Consider the following 21,332-nt stretch of genomic DNA (forward strand, 5'->3'; position numbering starts at 1 on the left):
TTATATATATATTAAAGGTAAAGGTTCCCCCGCACATGCGTGCTAGTCGTTTCCGACTCTAGGGGCCGGTGCTCATCTCCGTTTCAAAGCCGAAGAGCCAGCGCTTGTCCGAGGACATCTCCGTGGTCATGTGGCCGGCATGACTAGACGCCAAAGGCACATTTATAAAAATGTGTGTGTGTGTGTGTTCTTTCTTTCTTTTTTTTTTGCAAAGTACATAGACTCAGCCACTGTAACTAAACACAGCAACTGGGTCTTGTTTATTTGTCCTCTTAATGTACATGCTAGATGTTAATGCATTTCAGAGAATCTACAGGGGAATTATGAAAACAGAAATTCATGAGATAAAAAGAAAAGAAAATTTCTCAGCAAGCAACTGTTCAAGATTTGGAGGAACATTTAAGAATTAAGGTAAATCCTAAACCATTTTTTTCCTGTTAGCCCAATGAGGCTTCCTTGATTTATTTATTTATTAGTCCAACAGTGTGTAGAGGACTGAATGACAAAAAGGAAGGACACAAACACACACACACTCACACACAAATTTACAGCAAACCCAGACAACATTTATCCCGGTCCAGGATTGATAACTTTTTAACACTCTGAAATCTCCTATTCCTCATTTGTGGATAAATTTATACACGCTTTCGCTGTACACAGCATTAAAATTACAAAATGGTTTTTTTGTATTTACAAAAATCTGTATTTACACACAGTTTTAAAACTCACAAAAATCATCTATAATTTATATCACAAGTTGCTACACCAAAATATTAAAAAATGGGATAAAATTATAAACCTCTCTATGCAGTTTTTTTTATTCTCTCTGCTGTTGTAAAAAGGGTTGCGATCGAAAGAAAAGCAAGACCATTTATTATTTACTTTTTTAGACAAAAAGCAGCAAAAGAATCACATGCGTCCCTTAAAACCTTCTTGAAATAACAAGTGTTAAATAACTAACTAGAAGTCACTAAATTATTATTTTTCCCCTACCACAGATGGAGGATGTGGACCTGCCCAACACTGATCACTCTTCCTATCTATGTCTATCTAATACATGTAGAAATGTTGAAACTAGATTAAGGATCTCTTTGGCTAAAATTTTGGCATTAAATTAAAAACACACAAAAAAGCGGCAGTCTTCGTTCTGCAGTGCTGCAAGTAAAACCACCCAGAAGTTTCTCCTCCTGGATTGGTGCTCCTCAAAAAGCTCTCGGGGAAAATTCCTGTGCATTAAGGCGACATGTTTTCCATTTCATCTCAGCAGGATATATATATGTGAGACAAAAAAGGAATCTGGTATGAATAGCGCTAATTTCCCCGCTAAACTTGTTTACAAGACAAGGAGTGGGAAATCAGACTTTCCAATCAGATCCATGTCACACTGCGGACAGTTAAGGTAGCCCCACATCCCTCTTCTGAGAACGCATATTATTTATCTGTTTTGCATACAAAGGGAAAAGAAAATGATATCCAAACTCCTCCTAAGAGCATAATTCGTAGGAATCATCTAACTGGAGCTTTGTTCCTCCTCTCCAACCCCATAAACTGGGGTTTAGTTCACCGAACGTGGCAGGAGACAAAATTGCTTCATTGCATCAAGTAAGCATTAGTGCAGAAAAAAATTGCATCGGATTCTCTTCCGCTGCTTTATTTTTATTTATTTATTTTTATTTATTTTAATTCCATTTATATCCCGCCCTTCTCCGAAGACTCAGGGCGGCTTACAAGCTTAGCAGTAGCCTTCATTGTATGTATATGCCTGCTTATTAGGGCTTTCACACACCTCCCAAGCGGCATTATTACAAAGTCAGCTTATTGCCCCCAACAATCTGGGTCCTCATTTTACCTACCTCGGAAGGATGGAAGGCTGAGTCAACCTTGAGCCTGGTGGGATGCGAACCTGCACTAATTGCAGGCAGCTGGTGTTACTTAAGGAGGCATTAGCCCACTGCTCCACCAAGGCTACTTTAGGTGTGGCAAACACTTATCCCAGTCTCCACTCATGCCCAGCACTTAGTAAAGCTCTTATCAAGTAATTAAAGTGTATGTAGTGCGCATATATATATATATATATATATATATATATATATATATATATATACACATATATATGACCGCCTGTGTGTGTGTGTGTGTGTGTGTGTGTGTGTGTGTGTGTGTGTGTGTTCTTACGTCACATAATGCGACCGCCGAGGCGAGGTGGTTCTTTCCCCCCATCTGGGAAAGCCAAGGAGAAGCCATCACTTCCGGGTACGCATCGATGACGTTTTGCTTGAGAAGCGTGGAACGAGGGGGGAGAGCCGGAGGGAGAGGCTGCGGAGAAAAGGCGGCTCTTTTTGCCAGAGGGCGCCGATGCTGAATGGAATCCGAGGCGGAGCTTAAGGAGTTGAGGGGCGTGGCTTTGGGAAGGCATGTGCTGCGGCGGAGGGGGGCAGCTGTTTTTTCTTTCCCTTCGTTTCTTTCCTAAGGCGCGTTCCTCGCCAGCGGGGGCCGTCGGACGGAGGTGGGATGCGGCTGCTTGGAGGAGGGTAGAGTAACCTGTTCGCTGCTTTCTCAGGCTTCCCTTCGCGGGATGCGTTGGAAGTCCCTTGGCCTTGCCACCTGTGGGACTGCTCTGGAGGAGTGAAGGTGCAGGGAGGCGGGTGGGGGGTTTCTTGCAGCTCCTGGCGAAATAGCCCCCTCTGATCTGGAGTGCGTTTGTTTGCTTTCTTTAATGGACAGAGCCAATACCGAGGTTTTCTAAAAAAAAAAAAAAATTTGCAGGGAGCGTCGCCTGGCTCTCGAGTTAGCGCTTTCCCCGCAGGCGAAATACCGCAGGCGCCGCGCTGGCCAATCCTTTACCACTCCCACAGGATGAGTTGTGGATGAGTTGTGCCTGGAGTTTGCACAGTTTCCTCGTGCGCTGGCAAAAGGGCGGGATCTAAGTTTGGTTTGACCGGGGCTTCGCCGCTGTTTCGCTTTTTTTCTAGCACGATAGATCCAGGGGTCTTCAAACTTGGCCCTTTTATGACTTGTGGACTTCAATTCCCAGAATTCCTCAGCCAGCTTTGCTGGCTGAGGAATTCTGGGAGTTGAAGTCCACAAGTCATAAAAGGGCCAAGTTTGAAGACCCCTGCGATAGACGGACCGACCGCTTCTACTTTTTCCCCTCTCTCATCCTCCCCCTTAAAAAAAAACTAGCCACCAAAGTAGATCTAAGGCGGCTTTCCCCAGCCTGATGCGCCCCAGATGTTTTGGACTGTCTCTCCCATATTCTCCAGGGCGCCTGGCTCTGAAGGCAGGACGGCGAGGCTGGGAAGACAGCGCGATCCTAACGATTGGAATTACTGCCTGGAGCTGCTTAGCTGTTCTCACATTTCGGCCTCAAGTGTGTCGCTGCAATTCTAAAAGGAGCGTTTTAAATCGGGGCTTTTTGCCTATTCCTGATGGGATGCTGTTTTGTCAAACTGCTTCGATGCTATTATATAGAGTGCCAATAATAGCGCGTGGGGGAAGTGTTCTTAATTTTAATCAGAAATTTGAGAAAAAAAGAAAAGGCAGTCAGTGACTTGCATCCAGCGTGATCCAGGATGAAACAGCAGAGACCAAGACAGACATTTTAAAAAATGCCTCTCTGGATAATCCCAATGCTCCGACCCAATTCAGAGGCATTTTTCCTTACTGTTTTGGAGTTGTTACAGTCATAATTATGTACTTGAAATCATTCACAAAATACTGTTGAGAAAATATCCTGACATTGAGAAATGAATGCTGTTTAATAATTTGCTAGTGGATGCTTCAGCTTCTTTCCTGGTGCATTTTGTTTTAAGTGTTATATTTAAAAAACGGTACACCTAGTGAAGCATGCAGAAATTTATTGATATTCATATTTTGAGTAATGTATAGATAGGCGTGCATAATTAATATTTCTATACTACTTCAGAGCATAATAACAAAAGCTTATGCCCTCCTGTACATTGTGGTCTGTTTGAATTAAATTCATCCACTTTTTGTACATGCTTTGTCTCTTGCATCATTTCCTTGAAGCTGTGGCACTTTTAGCTAAGGTCCATTTAAGTGCTAATCTTCCATGTTAGTTATTCTGCTATCAGAAGCATGAGTTTTAAAGATGATGTTTGGACAACCTTCTGGTGCTGCACTAAAGCTCCTTTGCAATGTAAATTAAAGCTCTTAAAAATAAAGGTGTGATACAAATCTAATTTTCTGTCTGTACTGGTCATCTAAATGTAACATTAGGTTCTGCCTCGGGACTAATGCTTACCCTGGAATCTTTTCTATGTGAACAGTACAGAGTATCTTCCAGTTTTTGTTCATACTGAAGTATAATCTGAATAGACCTCCTCCTCCAATGCTTTCTTTGATTGTTGCAATTGGAAAAGGCTGTTGGAACAGGAAATTCATGCAAGATACTTATATTATTTGATGTATTGGTTTTATGCATTGTGCTGATAACTAGCTCAATTGCTTATCTACTTGGAAAATGTTTGAACTGCTAGTTACTGCTGACATAAGCTATCCATTCAGTTATCTAAATTGCAGAAAAGTTTGAATCTATATAAAGAATGACCCTTGGGCTTATGGCAAATCTGTATGTAGCATAGCAAGCCTTGTAGCAAAGCAAGTGTTCCTGGGTTAACTGGGCGCAAAGAGCATACAATTGTATCTTTAGGATGGGTTGTTGTTATCTGCCTGTTTTGCAGTTTGGACCACATCTAATTCTTAATTAAATCCTGGCTGTTTCAGTTTTATGACCCAAGGACAAGGCATGTTGACTGGCTCCATTATTCTGAGTTGGATCAGCTGTGATTTTCTTAAGGGTACATAAGCTTCTCTGAATTATTTAGTCACAGAAATAGATATAGTATTTGCTATTTGTTTATGACATGCTTGAGGCCAGATTCCATGTGCTCAATCTGTAGTAGGCAAGTATGTTAAGTCATCTTGACTTAGAGCAAAAATCTGGAATTTAAGGAAACACGAACTTATTTAGAACTTTGGGTTTTTAATTTAAGAAGAACTTTGAATAAGGCAAACAACAGAATACCTTTTAAGAGACCTCTTCAGAGTATCTATAAATTGAAATATAAGGTGTTTTGAAAGATATAAGTATCTGGCTTGTGCAAGGTGAGAAGGATTTGTTACATAGTTCCATATACACTGTGATGCATTTCTAAGCTGCCATTTTGTAGATTCTTAATATTCTAAAGATGCCCATCAGCTTGCAAAGTTGGGGACTTCTGCTGTATTTTGTTCTGTCTGAAAGGCACAAAAATCTATGGGTGTTTTTGGGAGATGACCTTTCTTTATACCAATATACTTAACACAAAGTCCTTTTCTTAAAAACTGATAAATTGTCTTAACATTTTCTTTCTATTTTTTATTTCAGGCTTTTAAAAAATTCAGGAATTCTATCAGGCATCCAAAACATCATGTTGTTGCTTGTGATTAATTCTTTGCTTTTTGCTTCTTTTTATACAGTCTTGGGCTCACAAAGACTGAACAGTTGAATGTATAACTTTTGATGCTGTCGTCATCACCTTCTCTTTGCTGAGAGTTTGTGTTGCAAGGTAAGAAAAAGGGGAGAGCTTCCCCTTACTTTGGTCTAGTATCCGAAAACATTGACTTTGAACACAGATCCAAATATTTAACTATTTAAAATATTTAAATTTCAACCCATCTATGAAGCCCAGAACAATTGCAATAATAATCTGCAGATGGAACTTCCATAAAAGTTGAATAATGGCTGTGTAATTTCACTGAATTTGACTATGGAACTATAGCATGTAGTAGAAAGGTTTCATTTTTTTTTCCTAAATGGAAATTTTTCACAGACACATATGCATCCAAAGCGGTTATCTGCCCTATGACAATAAAATTGTTAAGAATCTTCTTATATTACTAAAACATGACTGAAGTTAAAAACTCCAAATGACAACCCTTGTAATAAGTGAACATTATCTCTGTCTCCCATTTGTCAAGATGAAATTCCACTTCAAAGGGGATGTCTTGAAAAATTGCAAACTTGAGAATGCTCTGAATGTGTTGATATTATTTTCCTTAATGGTCCTATATTGGCTACTGTTCTGTTGGCAATCATCAACTGCATTTGCTTTTAGAAGAACTAATCAATATTAGCTTAGTAATCGCAATTATTAAACAACCATCTCTCTTGTTTTTGTCACCTCTGTTAGTTGTTTCTGGCAACTAATAAATGCATGTCATAGTTGTTTCTTGCAGTTAATAATAAATGCATGTCTCTTGTTTGTTTATACATTAGTCAGATTTCCAAAGCTGTCAAATCTGTACCTACTCCAGGCAACATGTGGTGTTAAAAATGGTAATATAACCAATAAAAACCAAGTTATCTTGAAAAAGCAATACTGTACAAACATAATTCTCAACCACCATATTCCCCAAAAGAACTGGTCATGTTCCCTAACTCAGGGCCTTGTGGGATGAGCCTGGTCTTCAAGGCTCACTTAAAACAAGGTCAAGGTAAGGGCCATTCAAATTGTTCCAAGAACAAGGGGGTCGTGTGTGCAATTCTTGTTATGCGCTATCTAAGATATTCTAGAGATTCTCTGGGAGTTTTCTGAGAATAAATTAAACCCTTTTAATATACAGGTAGTCCCCAATTTACAACCACAGTTGAGCCCAAAATGTTCATTGCTAAGCGAGGCAGTTGTTGAGTGAGTTGCAACTCATTTCACGACCTTTTCACTACAGTTGTTAAGGAAATCACTGCAGTTGTTAAGGGAGTTATGCAGTTGTTAAGCAAATCTGGCTTACCCCATTGACTTTGCTTGTCAGAAGCCAGCTGTAAAGGTTGCAAGAGGTGATCACACGACCCCAGGATAGTGCAACTGACATAAATACATACCAGTTGTTGTTGTTGTTGTTAGCTGCGAAGTCGTGTCCGACCCATCGCGACCCTATGGACAACATTCCTCCAGGCCTTCCTGTCCTCTACCATCTTCTGGAGTCCATTTAAGCTCACGCCTACTGCTTCAGTGACTCCATCCAGCCACCTCATTCTCTGTCGTCCCCTTCTTCTATTGCCCTCGATCTTCCCCAGCATTAGGCTCTTCTCCAGGGAGTCCTTCCTTCTCATTAGGTGGCCAAAGTACTTGAGTTTTAGCTTCAGGATCTGGCCTTCTAAAGAGCAGTCAGGATTGATCTCCTCTAGGACTGACCGGTTTGATCGCCTTGCAGTCCAAGGGACTCGCAGGAGTCTTCTCCAGCACCACAGTTCAAAGGCCTCAATTCTTTGGCGCTCAGCCTTTCTTATGGTCCAACTTTCACTACCATACATTGCAACTGGAAAGACCATAGCCTTGACTATACGCACTTTTGTTGACAGGGTGATGTCTCTGCTTTTTAGTGTGCTGTCTAGATTTGCCATGGCTTTCCTCCCCAGGAGCAAGCGTCTTTTAATTTCTTGGCTACAGTCCCCATCTGCAGTGATCTTGGAGCCCAGGAAAATAAAATCTGTCACTACCTCCATTTCTTCCCCATCTATTTGCCAGGAATTGAGAGGGCCAGATGCCATGATCTTGGTTTTCTTAATGTTAAGTTTCAACCCAAGTTTTGCACTCTCCTTCTTCACCTGCAACAAGAGGCTCTTTAGTTCTTCTTCACTTTCTGCCATTAGAGTGGTATCATCTGCTTATCTTAGGTTGTTGATATTTCTTCCGGCAATCTTAATTCCAACTTTTGATTCATCTAGCCCTGCCTTTCTCATGATGTGCTCTGCATATAAGTTAAATAGGCAGGGTGACAGTATACAGCCTTGCCGGACTCCTTTCCCAATTTTGAACCAATCAGTGGTTCCGTGTCCAGTTCTCACTGTTGCTTCTTGACCCGCATATAGGTTTCTCAAGAGCCCAATAAGATGGTCTGGTACTCCCATCTCTTTAAGAACTTGCCACAGTTTGTTATGATCCACACAATCAAAGGCTTTAGCATAGTCAATGAAGCAGAAGTAGATGTTTTTCTGGAACTCCCTAGCTTTCTCCATGATCCAGCGTATGTTGGCAATTTGATCTCTAGTTCCTCTGCCTCTTCGAAATCCTGCCTGCACTTCTGGTAGTTCTCGATCCACATACTGCTGAAGTCTAGCTTGTAGGATTTTAAGCATGACTTTACTAGCATGAGAAATGAGTGCAATGGTGCGATAGTTTGAACATTCTTTGGCACTGCCTTTCTTAGGAATTGGAATGTAAACTGATCTTTTCCAATCCTGTGGCCACTGTTGAGTTTTCCAAATTTGCTGGCAAATTGAGTGTAGCACTTTTACTGCATTGTCTTTTAAGATTTTGAATAGCTCAGCTGGAATACTGTCACCTCCACTAGCTTTGTTGTTGCTCAGCTTTTCTAAGGCCCACTTCACTTCACATTCTAGGATGTCTGGCTCGAGGTCAGTGACCACCTCATTGTGATTATCAGGGACGTTAAGCTCATTCTTGTATAGTTCTTCTGTGTAATTTTGCCACCTCTTCTTAATCTCTTCTGCCTCTGTTAGGTCCCTGCCATTTTGGTCCTTTATCATGCCCATTTTTGCATTAAACGTTCCCTTCATTTCTCTAATTTTCTTGAAAAGATCTCTGGTCCTCCCTATTCTATTGTTTTCTTCTATTTCTTTGCACTGTTCATTTAAGAAGGCATTCTTAAATGTTACCAAGTGCCTAAATTTTGATCACTTAACCATGGGGATGCTGCAACTGCTGTAAGTGTGAAAAATTTATAAGTCAGTTTGTTCAGTGCCGTTATAACTATGAATGGTCACAAAATGAATGGTTGTAAGTCGAGGACTACCTGCAGGCCCCTTTCTAGCTCTATTGTTATTGTAGTTTAACGGTGAGTATTTGAAAGCTAGTTGAAAAGCCAACAAGCCTTCCTTGCATTAAGAACTCTGTTGTGCCTAACTCATGTGGTTTTCATGGTTAAACCATACCATTTCATGTGGTACTTTTTCTTCATGGAACAGAATCCGCAATAAAGAGAGTACAGTGATAGTGTGACTAACAGCAGGCTTTTCATTGCTAATATTATTATCCTAGAGAAATTTGGTTTTTCTCTGTACTTCCATTCAAAACAGTTTCTCTCCTCCCACACACATCTGGTGTTTGTAGCTGTGAAGCCTGTTTTGCAGAAGCCAGTTTATTTTTGTATTGAGATATCTGAGAGATCCTTGCTGCAAATCACTGTTAAGAAAATGATCCTTTATGGGACTATATAAAGTGGTTTTAAACATAGGGGAGCAGGGAGAGAATGTTGAAAGATGTATATTTTGGTTGCATAATTTACAGTTCACGCCAACAGTGAAGTAAGGTTCAGTTTCCAGCAGTTTTGCAAAATACAATCTTTTATTTTATTTTTTTCTATATAAAAAAATTAATTGTAATTTAACAGAAAAGCTATGGTGGACTGTGTTCTATCATTGGCCAGAGGGAGTAGATGCTGATAGAAAAATGAAGGTATTCCAAGATAAGGTGTGAGAAAACTTGGCTAGAGAAGAGCTGTTTGTTACAATTTGTAGACAATATAAGGACTGGTCTTGGAGTACCAAAGAATGGCCACACAGACAACAATCAGACAAGTGTGGCTTGAGTCCATTCCAATAAATTAATTTGAGAAAACATCTCAGCCAGGGCCCTCCCTAATTCACGTCAAGATAAAGTGAGGGAGGAAGAAAGCACATGCAAGATTCTGCTACAATCACTGTCCCGATAAAAGTAATTTTAGACTTATAGGGCATTGACTTCTTACCCTGGTCTACGCTATAGAGCTGACATATATTTTGTTCTACTAAAGAGCATCAAAAGGTTCTTTCAGAGCATTTTTTCCAACAACATATTAAAATATTTGGTGCACTGCCATAAGAATAAGGAAAAGTTGTGGCCTCCAAAGCTAACACACCCTTTTTTCAAATATATAAACATCATAAAACATTTCTGTTAGGACATCAATGTCTGTGACAATACTTCCTCTAGTTTGTTTGCATTTTGGTATGTAAGAATAGAGAAATGCAGTGGCAGTTCCTCTTCAGAGGATTAGGGATTATACTATTCACAAAATGTAATCTCTATTTTCTGATGATTTCAGATTAGGAATATGCCTCTTATAAAGTACTGTGAGGAACAGTTTTAAAAGTGAGACTTTTACCTCTCTTAGGTTCTCTTATCTTAATGCCTTGAGACTGTTGCTCCAGTGCTGTTCTTAGCTTTCCTTATACAGAAGCTCCCTGATTGATCTGAGCCCTTTGTCCAATTCTTATCCTACCTGGTTAGATTGGACCACTATATTTATTTATTTATTTATTCGGTTTATATACCGCCTTATTCCCGAAGGACTCAGGGCGGTTTACAGGGCAAAATTTAAAAACAATACAATATAAAATTAAAATAAAATTAAATTAAGTATAGCCCCAAAAAGTTAAAATCACAATTTAAAATCATTAAAACCCCTCAGTCCAGGCCAGATAGCTCAAAGAGCCAGGTTTTTAGGTCCCGGCAAAACGAACGAAGGTTGGGGGCAGTCCGGAGTTCCGTTGGCAGTTGATTCCATAGGGCAGCATGCCCACAGAGAACGCCCTCCCCCTGGGGATCACCCGCCGGCAATCCTTGACCTGTCTTAGACAAATTGGGCATCCATCTGATGTAAAGAGGAAGCAATAAGAGATGAAATTTTATAAGCAAGATGTTAGTTTTTATGAGGCCTTGTCTGCATGCAAAACACTTCACTGGAATGAAAAAAAGTGCAGTGCTTGAATGCTCTGAAGTAAACTCTTACTTTGCATTGCATAAGATTATTGGGCCCCTTCCTTTCATTAGTGTCAATTTCTGCATCACCCAGCTATTTATATTAATCAGTGTGAAATGTACTTCGAGACAACTATTTATCTATGCCTGTGTATTTATTTCTTCTGGAAATGTTCAACCATATTTAACAGTATCTTTGGGGTACAGTTAAGACAATTCTCAGAGTATCTCAGGAGCTTATTTATCACCTCTTCCTCCTTTCCAGTTATCAATTATTTTTGACATTCATATTTATAATATTACCCTGATAGGCCACATAACTTTAGAGGATATCAGATCAGACTAGTTTATAATCTGGGAGTTGTAGTGACAATACATCCAGAGGTTGCCATGCTGGAGTGTCTGGGCCATGCAGTTCTGTGAGTAAGGATAACATCCCTAGTTAATTAATGACTGCTTCTCCAAAGTATTGTTTTGATAACTGTCTAGTCATTCAGTTGTGATTCACATTAACAATGCAACGCTGATCTTGGTGGAGCTTAAGTGATTGGCTGTCTAGGCATGCCAGCTCTGTTCTCTGCCTCAAGTTGTGGAATGTCACTTCCCATCCCCCACCGCCACATGGTTGTCTTTTTGGTTGATGGAAATTAATGGGAGGGATTTGTATTTCCTGTATTTAAGTTAATGTGAAATTATACATATTCCATTACAAATCTGATACAACTCATTGTCTAGTACAGAGGTCTTCAAACTTGGCCCTTTTACGACTTGTGGACTTCACCTCCCAGAATTCCTCAGCCAGGGTACCTGGCTGAGGAATTCTGGGAGTTGAAGTCCACAAGTCGTAAAGGCCAAGTTTGAAGACCCCTGGACTAGTACAGGGGTGTCAAACTCAATTTCATTGAGGGCCGCATCAGGATTGCAGTTGCCCTCAATGGGCCAGGTGAGTATGGCCAGGGTGGGTGTGGCCTACTGGGTGGGCGTGGTTAGACTGCGTATGGCCTACTGGGTGAGCATGGCCAGCTCTACATCGTTCACATCAAGGGTGCCTATGGAGGCCTGGGCAGGGGTGGGACAGATCTGAGGGTCTCTGGCAGAAGGAGGGTCTCTGGGCCAGGGCCAAGGCAGTGGGGGCCGTTCCCTCACTGTTTCCAGGATGGCTTCGCGGGCCACATGAAACCACTTTGCGGGCCGTATCTGGCCCCCGGGCCTTGTGTTTGACATGTCTGGTCTAGTATAATACAGCTCTGGAATTTATTACTATTAGAGTTCCCTCCCATCTTCCTTGCCCTTTTTTTTACATACATTACCAGAGATTGAAAAGCCTCATTAAAGATAAATTTGCATGGTTTCTGGTTTTTGTTTTTTGTTCTGATACAGGATCAATAGCTCCACTGGCAACTGAAAGTGCATTTGCATTTTGCAAATGCTGCTACGGTAAGTTTTTTTGTTGTTGTTTTGGTGTGGGTTTCTGCACTAGTGGTTGTTTTTGCAAAGAAGGTAGCTTAAATGTTGAAACTTAAATTTAACAGGGAATTTAAACCTGGGAAAGTTTGAAATCAAGCTTTGTGATTCCTAGTTACGTTATTCAGGTTTGCTGGCTGAAATTCCTACTTGTCCAGAGAGAAGAAAGATTGTAGTGAAGAAAATAAGTTCTTTCACATCCTGCATATTCAATAGGGCACAACTGACAGCAACAGTCCTTGGTGTGCCACAATCAATTGCATGTATTCAAATATATGCTGATGTATTGGATTTTCCTAATGGAGTCCTTCATTTCATGTAAGAGAAAAGGTTCAGTGGAGGCTTTCCTCTGGAGCAAAGGAAGAACAGAGAACATTCTTGCATAGTTTGCAATACTTCCTGGCAACTTCTTCGATACTATTCTGGAAAGTATATCTCAGTGCAAATCTCAGAAGACTGCAAGAGAAGCGGGATTCCCTATCCCATTTTCTCCAAGCAGGAGTTCCCTGTAATCAGACTGCTGTTTACAGGAATTCCAGATGTTGTAATGTAATTGGGCCTTACTGTTAGAGTGGAGAACTTAGATACTTCCCTGTCCAAATGTAGTGCTGCATATTGACTATAACTTGCATAATTCCCAGCCAGCATGGTCAGCAGGCTATGGGTCACTGCTGACAAGAATTACAAGACATGCTGCTCAGTGCATCTCAGAGACACCAGGTTAGAGAAGGCTAATAGATGTTGCATGTCTTGAGTAATTATATTAATGTCACTAGACCAAAAGGAAATTAGTGGGATCCTCATACTGAAGCTGACAAGCAGCAGAACTCATGGTGTTTTGAATTGGCTGCTATAAAGGAATGGAAGGATAGGCAGTTACTTTAGCAATTATAGCTGGGTAACGTCCACAATAGGGACGCGGTGGGTTAGGACGCTGAGCTTGTCGATCAGAAGGTCGGCAGTTTGGCGGGTCGAATCCCGAGTGCCACATAACAGAGTGAGCACCTGTTACTCGTCCCAGCTTCTGCCCACCTAGCAGTTCGAAAATACGTAAAAAGGCAAGTAGAAAAATAGGGACCACCACGGTGGGAAGGTAACAGCGTTCCGTGCGCCTTTGGCGTCTAGTCATGCCGGCCACATGACCACGGAGATGTCTTCGGACAAGCGCTGGCTCTTCGGCTTTGAAACGGAGATGAGCACCGGCCCCTGGAGTCGGAAACGACTAGCACACATGTGCGGGGGAACCTTTACCTTTACCTTTTTAACGTCCACAATAAATACATGACACTTCACCTTGTGTAAACAGCCTACAAGCAAAGAGTTCAAAGTCTTTATCTGGAGGCTGTTCCTGTGAAACTTCAACTTTTGTGTAAATCTTAATTGCAATGAATAAAATCAACTATCCAGTATGTTTTCTAAGAAACCACAAGGTGATGTTTCTGAACCTCTGCTTAGTATCAACATAAATGCAATCTAGAAAAAGGCATTTTATATGATATTTATTCACATGTTCTTGATTCCAGTTTGGTTTGATAAGAAATTTTCCTTTTGGTCTAAAGCCACTTCTATTTTTTTCTACATGCAAATGGCTGAACTTTCATATGTGCTTTCTATTCACATGTAAACCTTTAATTGTAAGTAGTTGCCCCTATTTGCAGTTCCCTTGAATAGCTAATTAAGTGTGTATCTTTTACTTTGCCATGTTACTTGGATTTGCAACCTTTCAGTTCCAATGTTTTGCTTCAGTACTTGGATTTTGTGACCTATTATAGTAATTTCAAGCATTATAATATGATGCTTATAGCAACAGCACTTAGACTTATATACCACTTCACAGGGCTTTATAACCCTCTCTCTAAGCAGTTTACAGAGTTACCATATTGCCCCCAGCAATCTGGGTCTTCATTTTACTGACAGAAGGATAGAAGGCTGAGTCAACTTTCAGACAGTGAAACTGTTATATTTAACAAGGGAGACTTACCTAGATTTCCTGCATGTCTAAAACTTGAGGCCTAGTCACAATTGTGTATTTTAATTATCTTATGTTTAAGCAAGTGTCAGCTTACATCATCACTCCAATATCAAGATTCAGGTCCAGCCTCTATGTGTTAAGAAGCATTATTTGTAGATGAAGACCTCATCTTGTTCCTTTCTGTTCTTGACACACATGAATTGAGACAATTGATGTGTCACAAAAAGAGAGTGTATTCTTGGGACTTCCTGCATCATGTTATTCTGTTTATGCACAACCCTGAAAAATAACCATGTGTGTTCATGTTAGGTTTTATTTTATTTATTTATTTATTTATTTATTTTATTAAATTTGTATACCACCCTTCTCCCGAAGGACTCAGGGCGGTGGACAGGGCATATATAAATAGAAAATACAAAAATTAAAAGAGAATTAAATAATTGCCCAGATAAAACAGTAACAATATAAAAACCCATTAAAAAACCCTAACATCCCCCATCAGGCCAGGCCAGCTTGTTCAAATAAATGGGTCTTCAGACCGCGCCGGAAGGAGCGAAGGTCCGGTGCCATCCGGAGCTCAACCGGCAGTTGGTTCCATAAAGCCGGAGTGCCCACAGAGAAGGCCCTCCCCCTGGGGGCCACCAGCCGACATTCTCTGACCGGAGGCACCCTGAGGAGGCCCTCTCTGTGGGAACGCACAGGACGGAGGGAAGTTGACGCTGGCAAGACCATAACCAAAACCTTGAATCTCACCCGGAAGACAACTGGTAACCAATGGTAACCAATGTTGTTTTTATTTTATTTTATGAACAATTACAATCAGCTTGGGCATAAAGTATGTTGGAAAGGTGATATATGCATGAGACTAGCACAATAAGGTCCTTTATAATTTATTAATATATGACAAGGGCTTAACATAATAGCTCTTTTTATGAGGGTGAAGGTTCGTTTTCCAAGCTTGTGGGTTTGGATCCCACACCTGAAGCTCTTATAAACAGAACACCGACACTGACATCCCCTAAATTATGCTGAAGATGTTACCTAGCCTGGTAACGAAATGTTCGGAAACCAACCCACAAGCTTAGAGAATGAACCTTCATCCTACACCTGAGCTACAGATATTCGCCACTACTGCAATTCCTTTTATATTGAGAAGCATCCAATTGTAAGTAGCCCTAGTCCAGACATGTCAAACACAAGGCCCAGGGGCCGGATACGGCCCGCAAAGTGGTTTCATGTGGCCCGCGAAGCCATCCTGGAAACAGTGAGGGAACGGCCCTCACTGCCTTGGCCCTGGCCCAGAGACCCTCCTTCTGCCAGAGACCCTCAGATCTGTCCCACCCTTGCCCAGGCCCCCATAGGCACCCTTGATGCCAACAATGTGGAGCTGGCCATGCCCACCCAGTAGGCCATACGCAGTCTAACCACGCCCACCCAGTAGGCCACACCCACCCTGGCCATACCCACCCGGCCCATTGAGGGCAACTGCAATCCTGACGCGGCCCTCAATGAAATTGAGTTTGACACCCCTGCCCTAGTCACTCATAGCTTAACTCTTGCAATGCACTCTACATGGAGCTGCTGTTGAAGACTCTGTAGAAGCTTCCTCTGTCCAGAATGCAGCAGTATGATGGGCATATTTTATGTGCCCATGTGACATCCCTGCTTTGTGAACTGCACTGGTTGTGAGTCAACTGGAGTCATGTGTTCAGTCTGAAAAAGAAAATTCTTGAATGCCTTTTCTTTGGTAAAGCCTCCTGTAGCAGAAATCCTTAATAAAAGTATTAAAAAAAAAGAGGTGGGAAGTTGACGAGCAAGCACAGGTAGACTTGTTTAGCAACCAGCATAAGGCCATAAGCACAGTCATGATTTCAGTTAGTGACCCAAGTTGCAGGTCCCAATTGCAATTGCTAAATAAGAACTACCTGTAATAGAAAGCAAATCTCCCTAGCATGTAGAGGACCTGTTGAAGTTTATTCTTCCTAATCCTTCAGGTAGAGGACAGGAAGGCCTGGAGTAATGTTGTCGATAGGGTCGCGACGGGTCGGACACGACTTCGCAGCTAACAACAACAACAACAATCCTTCAGCATTCAGGGACTAGTGGAAAACAGACTCTTTGGAACCTCAGCAACTCAAAGTAGTAAGTGAATCTGGCAGTAAGAATTTGAGGTTTGTTGTCCTGCTGTCACACCAGCAAGTGCTCCAATCTCAATCTGTGAGCATATAAGCAAGTCCTTGAGTAATCTCTGGTCTCTTCTTTCTGAGTTAAAGCTTTCCAGTGTGAGAAATGAACTCTTCTCTGCCTAGGCAATGAGTTGAGTCCAGCAGTGCGGCACAACAGAGTGGGAAATTGGTTTATATAGGTCTGATAAGGGTAATTCAGCAGATGCTCTGTCATCCTCTGGCATTTCCTTCAACCTTCTGTAACCTCCACCTCCCTCTTTTTCAGAGCAACCTTTATGCTCAGCAGGCATTGAGACTGTAGACACTTAACTTGGCTGCTGTGGCTTTACCACAAGGAGGCTGGTATTTTCCCTTCACCACAGATAGATACTTATCTTAGATAAGATGGGCTTACATATCACACTATGCTGTAATTTTTATTTTGGCTTAGCAAACCCAGCCCATAGATTTGAGGTTTATGTAATAAATTGTGATACGCCTGATCTTGCTCTTGAGAAATCCATACTAACTTGTAGTAGTTATATTACTTTCAGTGAACCTACAGACTAAATTACTTATAACATGTACACTGTGTGCACAATTATTAGGCAAGTGAGTATTTTAACCATATCATCATTTTCATGCATATTTTCCACCTCCAGCTGTATAAACTTGAATGCTTAGTGGATGTAAGCATATAAGGTGATGTGTATTTGTGTAATGAGGGGGTGTGTGGCCTGAGGAGATCAACACCCTATATCACGGATTTCAAACTCGATCGCATCATGTGACGTATTTTTTGCCTTTGCGGAGCCAGGGTGGCGTGACCTGCACTTGACGCATCCAGCCTGCAGGCCCCCAATTTGACACCCCTGCCCTATATCAAGGTCCGCATAATTATTAGGCAGCTTCTTTTCCTCAGGCAAAATGGGCCAAAAAAGAGATTGAACTGACTCTGAAAAGTCAAAAATTGTAAAAAGTCTTTCAGAGGGATGCAGCACTCTTGAAATTACTAAGATATTGGGGCGTGATCACAGAACCAACAAAGGTTTGTTGCAAATAGTCAACAGGGTCCCAAGAAACATGTAGAGAAAAAGACACATATTAACTGCCAAAGATTTGAGAAGAATAAAACGTGAAGCTACCAGGAACCCATTATCCTCCAGTGCTGTCATATTCCAGAACTGCAACTTACCTGGAGTGCCCAGAAGTACAGGGTGCTCAGTGCTCAGAAACATTTTTTGCGATTTTTATACAGGTGTTCGCCCTTTTAACATATGGTGCAACACTATTTTTTGTTTAAATAAATGAAATTCAAATTACCATAATTTAAATTATCATATTCTGTTCATGCTATCATCCTACCAAGTCTGTCTGCCTCTAAAATCATGTGAAGTTCTTTAGAAACCTGAGTTCATCCTTGAGAAGCAACCTATCTTATAAGCAGTGCCCTTCTTAAAAGCATAAACTGGTTCACCAATTCCTGTTCCTTCCTGCAGTTCTGATTCAGTCTGCACAGCAAAAGAACAATTATTTCTATCTCAGAGTTCTTTTTTATATCTTTTCATTAAGTTCTTTGTTTCAAAACATATGGTTTCCTTTGCAAAGTTTTGTTAATAGGAGCCAGCTGAGCTGTGCTTGGTTGCATCACTTATTCCCATGGGGACAAGCAAGAAAAGACTGTTATCAAAGAATATGAGTATTCACAGTAGTTCTGTCATAACCCTAATTCATGTTTCTCAGAGATAGTTTCACAGTCCAAAGGGTTAGAATGACAAATCATCAGTTCATCTTTGCTAAACTTGATTTGGTGCAAGCGTATCAGCAACTCCCAGTCACCCGGGAAACGGCTGACGCTCAGAAGATTGTGACTCACAGAGGAGCTTTCAGAGTGAACCGCTTACAGTTTGGTATCTCTGTGGCTCCGGGGATCTTCCAAGAGGTGATGGAAAGGACACTGAAAGGTATTCCTGGGGTGTGCCCATACTTTGATGACATTTTAATTGTGGGTGAGTCAGAAGAAGCCCCCCAGTGTCCCTTAAATACCTTGCCCGATCCACTAAAAGGCCAATCCCCACGTCAGATTTTCCCGCCATGCAGTGGTCAGCCAATCCGGACACTTAACAGGCGCCACCTGGTGTTATCAGTGGTCACACTGTAATTGAACACCCCGACTATATGTACAACACCCAACTATATACATAACACCTTGTGAGAAATGTTTCCTAAGATGTTGTGTTATATGTACAGGAAGAGGTTTAAGGTATACAAAAGTATTCAGTTACAGATGCCTTAAATCGCTGTCAGAAATGGTACTGTTTAGATTCTGGCTTACGTATGTTACCATTGGAACAACAGCTAAATTTTAAGATCTTCCTCCAACAGAAGATATCAGCTGCTTTAAGAGTACATGTTAATGAATCTAGACCTACATGAAAGATCAGCTGGAACCCTGGTTTATTATTATCCCAAGATCATCTGAAAACCTTTGGCAGTTCTTGTATTACATTTCTGTGCCCTGTTAAAAAAAAATCTATGACTATGATTTTGCCCATCATTGGACCTTCACTTGTTATTAACTTACCATTGCTAGTGAATGTAGACATAGTTTAACGGTAATAACACCCCTCATTTTCCAACCAATTTGTACCCCAGAAATAAGTTAGAGCAACAGGAAAACTACAAGACTTTTAGAGCATTTCAGCAGAAGCAAGGTAAGCCTGTAAAGCAGGCCTCAGAAAGGGGGGGACACACCTATAATTGGGAGATTATTTTCTGCTTGAATGCAGATGTCAACTAGGGGTCCCTCGTGAGCTGAGCTTTGCCTTGCAGCTCTTTCCAGTTCTACAACAGGAAGTTCCCAGATGGATACTGTGCATTTTAATTTCAATTGTGCCTTTCAGTCTTGTTTAGGCCCTGGAAGATAACTCTTTCAAAGTAGATTTTTATTCCTTGCTGGTGTTTATATTGATAGATTTATTGTCTAATTCTGCTATTAATGTAGCAGTTCATTTTTCTTTATTTTAAACTGGACTGTTTCAGATATTCCAAACCAAGTCACATCAGAAACTGCACTGTACCCAGTGAGGAGATTCAAATATGTGAACAACCAGTTCTCTGTGTGGATGCTGCTTCTGGAAGTCCATTCTGGGCCTGGGCAACAAAAAATTAGCTACCGGTTCTGCCGAAGTGGTGCATAATAGCTGAATCCCACCACTGACTGTACCCCAGTCATTTTTTGCTGGATATTTTCAAAAAGCAATGGAATCTAGAAGCTTCTAGAATGTTTTGGTGAACAAAACAGTTTGAAATGTGGAGGATAAATAAAATCTAGCTTTTGTACACAGACAGTATTAAAGTGCTTTATTTTGAGCTTGATGTATGCTCTGGCCTAATAGATATCACTCATCTACCATTCTGCTATGAGAGGGTTTGTTTGTCTTTTTCTGAGATCATCTTCCTTAGGGAAAGATGAATTTTTCCTCAGATGTTCTGTCTCTTGAACTTGGTTTCATAAAAAAAATAGTTTCCCATATGTGCTTAATCAATTGGAATCATTTTGATTCTTAGCCATCTTAGATAGTGATTAGAAATTCTGGAAGTTGTGGCTTTAAAGCACCTCTTAAAGGCACCATTAGGAGACAGCTGTTTTAAGATGCAAACTTTGTGAGCTTTTTTTTTTTTTAAATCCCATTTATATCCCGCCCTTCTCCGAAGACTCAGGGCGGCTTACAAGCTTAGCAGTAGCCTTCATTCTATGTATATGCCTGCTTATTAGGGCTTTCACACACCCCAAGCGGCATTATTACAAAGTCAGCTTATTGCCCATTGGCATGCATACAATAGACTACATTTTATGAGGTTGGTTTATGGGCTTCTATCACTAAGTACATAGGTAGTCCTTGATTAACAATTGCTAATTGGGAATAGAAACTAAGTATTTAAGCAATGCGGTTATAAGTCAAAAAATCATATTACCTGTCCACATAGCAACAACAGTTCTGGCAGTCCCAGTTGCCATCATTAAAAGAAGCCTGTGCAAGTTGATAAGCGAGGATGTTATGTGACAATGACTTCCTGCTGGCTTCCCCACTGACTTTGCTTGTGGGAAGCCTGCAGGAAAGGTCAGAAATCACCAAAACTTGATTGCAGGGATGCTGAGGATGGCTATATAGGTATGAGGTCCATTTACAACTACCATACGTTCAGCACCATTACAAGTTCAAATGGTTGCTGAATGAGTGGTTGTTGCTGTGAATTAGAAGATTGCTGCTAAGATTGAAACATTTTGGAAATACTTATAATAATTATGCATTAAATTGTCCACATTACTATACTGCATACTAGGCCCATCTCTCGCAATTTTTATACTCCACACTCAGGCTTGAAATATTTTTGTATTGCCATGAGATTTTAAGCAATGAACCAAATTCTTATACAACTGGCTGGTTTCCTTTTCAGTACGAGTTGGCAACCGAAGGATCTCTTCCTTGTGTAGAAAAATTCTGTCTGTTCCTCAGCTCGAAGGCAAAATTATTTTATACGTTCCATGGGGGTGTTTCTGTGATTGAAAATGCATAATGAATTCTATTGTGATTGCTGTTTTAAAAATATCGGCCTAATGGGTTCTACAGTAGCAGGTCTACTGGGGGACCTAAAGCTTATCTCTTTCATGATGTATTGTCTCAATTCCTTTTTAAAGCCTCATTCTCGTGCAAGAGGCAGATGATAATGTACACAACACTGTATATGTTTATAGTGACACACATATTCTAAAGCTTGGGGTATTTGAAGTCATTGGAATTTTACTGCATTTGTCACCTATAGATAAAAATGCCAAATTGCTGCTACTTCAAGCATCTTTTTTGTTCCAAGCATACTGTGCTATGCCAGTTCGCCAGATGTCAAGTACCAGAATAAAACATTGGAAAGATTACCTTCCTTTTTTATATATTAAAAAAGAATGAA

The 21,332-nt window shown here is 40.8% G+C and overlaps 1 protein-coding gene across 15 annotated transcripts in view; it reads left to right on the forward strand.

Moving 5' to 3' along the window:
- Window positions 1-2,314: 2,314 nt before the first annotated feature.
- LOC310632077 (uncharacterized protein C11orf24 homolog) overlaps window positions 2,315-21,332 on the forward strand; it is a 28,275-nt gene continuing 9,257 nt past the window's right edge. Inside the window, exons 1-5 of one of the 15 annotated variants that reach the window (XM_083348986.1) lie at window positions 2,315-2,631; window positions 4,747-4,820; window positions 5,482-5,570; window positions 12,144-12,200; window positions 16,194-16,341. The gene's annotated coding sequence lies outside the window, so the exon portion shown is untranslated. Of the gene's footprint in view, window positions 2,632-2,655; window positions 5,571-6,280; window positions 6,341-12,143; window positions 12,201-16,193; window positions 16,342-21,332 lie in introns of those variants that run through there. The other 14 variants (XM_083348984.1, XM_083348987.1, XM_083348985.1 and 11 more) reach the window with 14 other exon arrangements.

The sequence above is a fragment of the Vipera ursinii genome, assembly GCF_947247035.1.
Source record: "Vipera ursinii genome assembly, chromosome: 1".
Taxonomy (NCBI): Eukaryota; Metazoa; Chordata; class Lepidosauria; order Squamata; family Viperidae; genus Vipera; species Vipera ursinii.